The sequence below is a fragment of the Haemaphysalis longicornis genome, unplaced genomic scaffold (genome assembly GCF_048455015.1).
Source record: "Haemaphysalis longicornis isolate Haplotype H1 unplaced genomic scaffold, Haemaphysalis longicornis Haplotype H1 scaffold_25, whole genome shotgun sequence".
Classification (NCBI taxonomy): Eukaryota; Metazoa; Arthropoda; class Arachnida; order Ixodida; family Ixodidae; genus Haemaphysalis; species Haemaphysalis longicornis.
In genome coordinates, this window is record NW_027526314.1 from 5,370,063 (window position 1) to 5,376,062 (window position 6,000).

The following is a 6,000-nucleotide window of genomic DNA, read 5'->3' on the forward strand; positions in this document are numbered from 1 at the left end:
TATAAAATAAAAACATACAAGAATAAAAACTTGCAGACAACCATTAAATATAGGTGGATTTCCTATGTTAATGACAACAAAAAATCTTTGAGGCGTTTTTTAAAGATGGTTATGGATGATGAAGACATTATGTTGAGAGGGAGGCCATTCCACAATGAAATTGCTGCAAAGCAAGAAGTTTTCTTGCCGTAATTAATATGCACAGTAGGTAATAAAAGTTGTTATTGGCTGCAAACCTGGTGAAATTTCTTGTCCTTAAGTGAACAAGATCTATGGCATCGTATGAAACGTAACAGTGATGTAACTTGTAAAAAAATATATGCGTAAGTTATAGTTAAATAATTGATTCACTGGTAATATATTGTTCTCGCGCAAAAGAGGTAGAGCTGAAGAACGATATGAATTACATGTAATAATGCGAATGGATTGATTCTGGATGTGTTGAACGGAAGAGATATGGGAAGAATATCCATTACCCCAGGAAGCAATGTCATAATTTATATGACTATGAATAAAAGCGAAATACAATGATAGCAGTGCATGATGAGAAAAAAACGACCGTGCCTTCAATAATGCCCGGATGCCAAATGCAGTTTTCTGCTTAAGTTGTGCAAAATGAAAACAAAACGTAAGTCTAGGGTCGAGTTCGATGCCGAGAAATGATGACTGTTCGGACGGAAAAATAGTGTGAGATCCGAGGATAATGGCGGGGAGAAGGCAGGTCTGCCTCTTGGAAGTCCTGAAAATCATCAATTTAGTTTTTTGTGGGTTAATAACTAAGTAGTTGTCGCTACACCAGTTAACGACATTATTGAGCACAGTATTCAAATTGGAGGTGAGAGAAGTTATAGATTTATCGCTTAAGGATATTGCGGTATCATCGGCATATAGGACACAATGAAAGGAATGAAGTAAATTCGGAAGGTCATTAATATACAAAATAAAGAGCAGCGGACCCAAAATGGAACCCTGGGGTACACCTTGGTTAAATATTTTGGTTTCAGAGAAGGTGTCAGCCACATATACTGTGTACTGCCTGTTGAGCAAATAACTTTTTAATAATGTTAGAGGGGGCCCTGTTACTCCATATGCTTCTAATTTCTGGAACAAAACAGCGTAGTTAATCGTATCAAAGGCTTTACTGAAATCTAAAAAAACTGAACCCACAAAATTTCCGGTGTCGATTGATTATTTTATATAGTCTGTTAAGGAAAGTAAGGCTAGGTTAGTAGAACGCCCCGATCGGAAACCAAACTGGCAATCACTCAGAAGATTGAATTTACATAAATAGCTGTTAAAGGGGCACTGACACAAAATTTTGAAGGCGAGATAACTTCGGAGATAGATTGGTGGGAACACATATACATCATCTGCAAAATATCAGCGGCGAATACAGCCTAGAACATATTTAAAATCAATTTTGAAGTGTGCGAAACGCAACCGAGCAGCCAGCAGAGGACCACGCGCAATTGTAAATAAACAACATCCAAACACGTCACGAGTTTGTGTTTGCCGCTTCCGCACTACCGGCGTTTTACGCCGGCTCGCCCGGCTCGCCGCTCCAATCGGAGGGCCGGAGGGCGGAGCTTCTGCTCCCCAGAACGAACGACCCGATCGTTGGCGGCGGAGGTGCCGTGATTTCGTCAGCTAAGCGGGCAGCTGGCCGCGACAAAAGTTCTACAGCGATTCCAGGCACTCTGTTTCTAATACTGTTCATTACCATTGGATGCGAAAACGCGCCGGAGGCACGAAAAGCTCACTGAGCTAGCCGCACGGTCGCTGTGCAGGCGGCTGCCACGGCCGCGAAGTGGCCCAGGCCGGCGCAGGTAGCTCGAGTGATAGCTTGTTACCGCTGCACGAAATTGTCCCCAAGTCCCGACCGTGGTGGCTTACATGAGAAAGGAGTTAATGATGCGATGGCGGGTTGCATTAAAAATTGTCATCTGCACCGCTTACGAGAGCGGCACTCGAACATCCGCCGCAGTGCTGAGCCGAACACATCTGTAGGCGGACCTGTAGGCAGACCGGCCGGCTGCTCCCAGCGCGCGTCTTGCCACCCACCGTCTCGAGCGTCGCGCGTCGTTCTTTAGCCGCGGTAGCATTTGCACTCGCAGCGCCTGCGTCACATTCACTGTCGCTTTTTAATTAAGCGCCTCACGAGATCAGTACGTGGAGATTCGTCGATGCGGATACGTCGATGCGGATTCGACAGTGCTACGGTGGCTCTGCTCTGTGATATCCCTCCGACGGTCACGTGGTCAGCTTTGTTCACACAAAATCCACAAAATCAATCGTTTCCCGGCACTCGCTGAAACCGAAACTGCGACTGGCCGCATTGAAAATGCCTCTAATTAAACAACCGTCGCACGCTGAAGCAAATGAAGTTTCTACAGGTTATAAGTAGGTCACTAGCTACTTATCGCAACAAAAAAAACAAGATGCAAAATTTTTGTGTCAGTGCCCCTTTAAGGCGCTTAGCAAATAACTGCTCAATTAATTTACTAATGGTGGGAAGAATTGAGATTGGGCGATAATTAGAAATTAACAGCCGGTCGCCTTTTTTAAAGACGGGTGTGACCTTTGCTTTTTTTAGGGAAGAAGGAAAAACGCTGGTTTTGAAGATAAGGTTGATTATGTTATTGAGCGTGTCGGAAATGAGATGAGCAACCAATTTTAAATGACGTATAGAAATCCTATCCAGGCCAGCACTTGTATTTTTTAGAGAAGAAAGCGTGGCACAAACTTCGTTTGCGGTAACAAGTGAAAGAAAGAATGACTGGCTAGCACGCTGGATGTTATGACGCACATTTATATTCTGACGGGCGTGCGTGTAACAAGAGGAAAAGTATTCACTGAAAGCATTGGAAATGTTAATGGGTTGATGCAAGGTTATGCCATTATGGATAATTTTACATGTAGCAGGGCTAGTTGTGGATGTGTTAAGAAAGTTGTTCAGTAGGGATTGTTTTTATGTATAGTGAATTCGGATTCATAGTAACGCTTTTTCGCCTGTTTTAATAAAATGTTTAGAAGAGAACAGCACTTTTTATAACGTAGCGCAAGCTTAGAATTGAAGGGTTGCCTTTTTGTTTTTCGGTAAAGGTTATCCTTTTTTCTGATGCTTTCTAAAAGCCCACTAGTCATTTAAGGGTTATCCGGGTGTTTATATTTCCTTTTACATTTGACCGTGGTTGTGCTTAAAGATACCGCCCTTAAAAATAACGAAGAAAACTGCTACAGAGCTTCCTCATCATCACACAAAGAATCAACTGCCAACCAGTCAGTTTCTCTGATGGCTTCAACAAACTTGCCAGAATCGAATAGGGATGTGTAGTACATAGGATTCAAGACCAAACCCTGAAAAGCAATCAGTGTAAGCAGTGTACAAGTTGGAATCAGTATCGAACAAGTTAATGTTGATGTCGCCTACTAAAAGGATGTCCTTATTTTCAATAGTTAATTTGTTGAGGATAACATCAAGGCCAAGCAGAAAATCGGGGAGGGAAGATGAAGGCGAACGATAGATGCAACCAAGAATGAAGGTTTTATTGTTATGTGATAAGAAGGAACGGTCCACTTCGACCAAAGACTGATTCGCAGAGGCTGACATTTAGCGAAAGATCATGTCTGCGCATGTACGAGACGTCACGCGAGATAAACACTGCAGTTTCCCCGTGGCTGTCTGTTGAACGATGGCAGTACTCGGTTTGGTATGAGGGAAAAGTGTGCAGGTTACCATCAGAATCTGAAAGCCACGTTTCGGAAATGCAAATAAATGTGAAGTTGTGATTAAGTGAGGTGATAAAGCTATTGATTGTGTCAAATTTTTTCCGAAGGCTTCGGGCATTAAAGTGGATCAGTGACCGATTGTGCTTAGAAAGGCGGAATTTCGCATCATTTGGGGACAGCAAAGACATTGGTTACGAAGCGAGTAGGCATGGATCAGAAGCAATGGGATTAGGCATGGATTACATGAACACGCGCAGGTCGCTCTCTGGCTATGCGATAGACCTTGCTGTCTTCCGTTTTACGGGCCTTGATACGACAGTTATCCGTCCACAAGAATCGCCAGCCAAATTCCTTCTTTAGTTCCAGGGCCTTAGAGAAAAGTTTCTTGTTTTCGAAAGTGAGGTGCTCGTTGATAAAAACAGGGGTCTGGGTATCACCAGAGAAGCCGATGTTGCTCGTGTTGATTCTATCTTTCCGCGCTTTTCGGACAAAGTCGTTTTTCTTTTCTCGCGAAACGAACCGTGCGATGATGTTCTTTTCATTATTGTTTTTCGACATAGTTGGGACGCGGTGGATAACATCGATTTTACAAGGCTCGACAGGGCACTCAATAGCGTCGCACACACTCTGCAAAATGGCCACGCAGTCTTCGCCTTCGGTTACAGGAATTCTCTTAATCTCGATGTTGTTGAGTCTCGAGTAATGCTCGAGCTCAGCCACCCTTCTTTCCAGAGCTGCGTTCTGTGCCACAAGCTGTCTGTTGGACGCTATAAGTTCTTCCTGCTTCGCCTTCATCTCGTCATATTGCTTGCTTACGAAATCCACACTTTCTGCAAGTTTCACTTCTTCTGCAAGACCTAGCGTTTTCAACTTAGCCTTAACATTCAAGGTAAGCTCCTCGCCCATACCCTCAAGTTGCTGATCGAGTAGGGACTCAAGATCGGCAATTTTCTTAGCGAGTTGCGCTGTTGTAGGCATGGTTGGGACCACCGAGCACATAGAAAACAAAAGGACGCTGGGCAGCAGTTGCAGCAAAACTAATACCAGAGAACATATGTAGCCAGAGACCAACCTGCGTGTAGAGCAGAGAGCGCTTGGGAAATGGTCCTTGTTGCCGCAACTGCTGCTGCCAAGTGAAGCTGCCGGTGCCTTGCGAGTTCCTTTTGAGCACCCCAGGGGATGGCGACGAGTCGACGGCGCAGACGCAGCAGGCTGCAGACGGCGCAGGCTCAGCAGGGATTCTTGGGGGCCAACGCTTGACGCACACACGCAAAGATGCGGCGCAGGCGCGCGTGGATTTAACCATGGTGGCGAATGATAACTCCGGAACTCGGGGGTGTTGAACCGGCGACCGAACTACCTGCGTGTAGAGCAGAGAGCGCTTAGGAAATGGTCCTTGTTTCCGCAACTGCTGCTGCCAAGTCTGCTAAAGCGTAGCGTTCTTATGCCGCTTGTCTTAAATGTGACTTTTGAGTCAATTTTCTTTCTAAATCCTGTCCGACCAATTTTTCTCTACCTACGCTATTATAACGATTCGAAGTGTAACATTTGCGAAATCTGCCTTATTGTGGAAATGCAGGGCTTTGGACGAATGACAATTTTCTCTGATTGCTTAATCTTTTTCTTATTTTTAAGCACTGCGAAGTTTCCTTCCACCAATTATGCACATTTACGCTTTTATAACGGCTACATTTGGAACTTTCGGGAAATCTGCATTATTGTGTAAATTCAGGGCGTTACACTGCTAGCTAGTTTTCGTAATCTTTTCATAAATTTTTATTTTTGTAGTTTTTGACGATTTCCTTATACCGATTGTCTCCATTTACGCTATTATAACGATCACAGGTTGAACTATCGGGATATCTACATTACACTTTTTAACATCTTCCGTAATTTTCTAATATTTGTTTTATTTTTTAGTTCTTCAAAATTGCGCCCGAGCAATTATCTCCCTTTACGTTATTATAACTATTACATTTGGAACTTTCCTGATATCTGCATTATTGTGAAAATGCATGGCGTTACCCGGTTTGGCAGTTTGCGTACTTATTTTATATTTTTTATATTTTGTCAGTTTTTCAAAATTTTGTTCAACCAATTATAGACATTTACGCTATTATAATGATTCCAGGTGAAACTTGCGCGATATCTACATTATTGTGGAAATGTCATGCGTCACACGTTTTGACATTTTCTGTAATATTTAATATTTTTCTTAGTTTTTACTTTTTCAGAAGTTTGTGCGACCAATCATCTCCATTTACGTTATTA

At 43.2% G+C, this 6,000-nt stretch overlaps 1 protein-coding gene across 1 annotated transcript in view; it reads right to left on the bottom strand.

The window, feature by feature from the left end:
• LOC144172652 (E3 SUMO-protein ligase RanBP2-like) overlaps positions 1 to 4,928 on the bottom strand; it is a 104,569-nt gene extending 99,641 nt beyond the window's left edge. Inside the window, exon 1 of the mRNA XM_077701291.1 lies at positions 4,802 to 4,928. The gene's annotated coding sequence lies outside the window, so the exon portion shown is untranslated. The remainder of the gene's footprint in view (positions 1 to 4,801) is intronic.
• Positions 4,929 to 6,000: the final 1,072 nt, after the last annotated feature.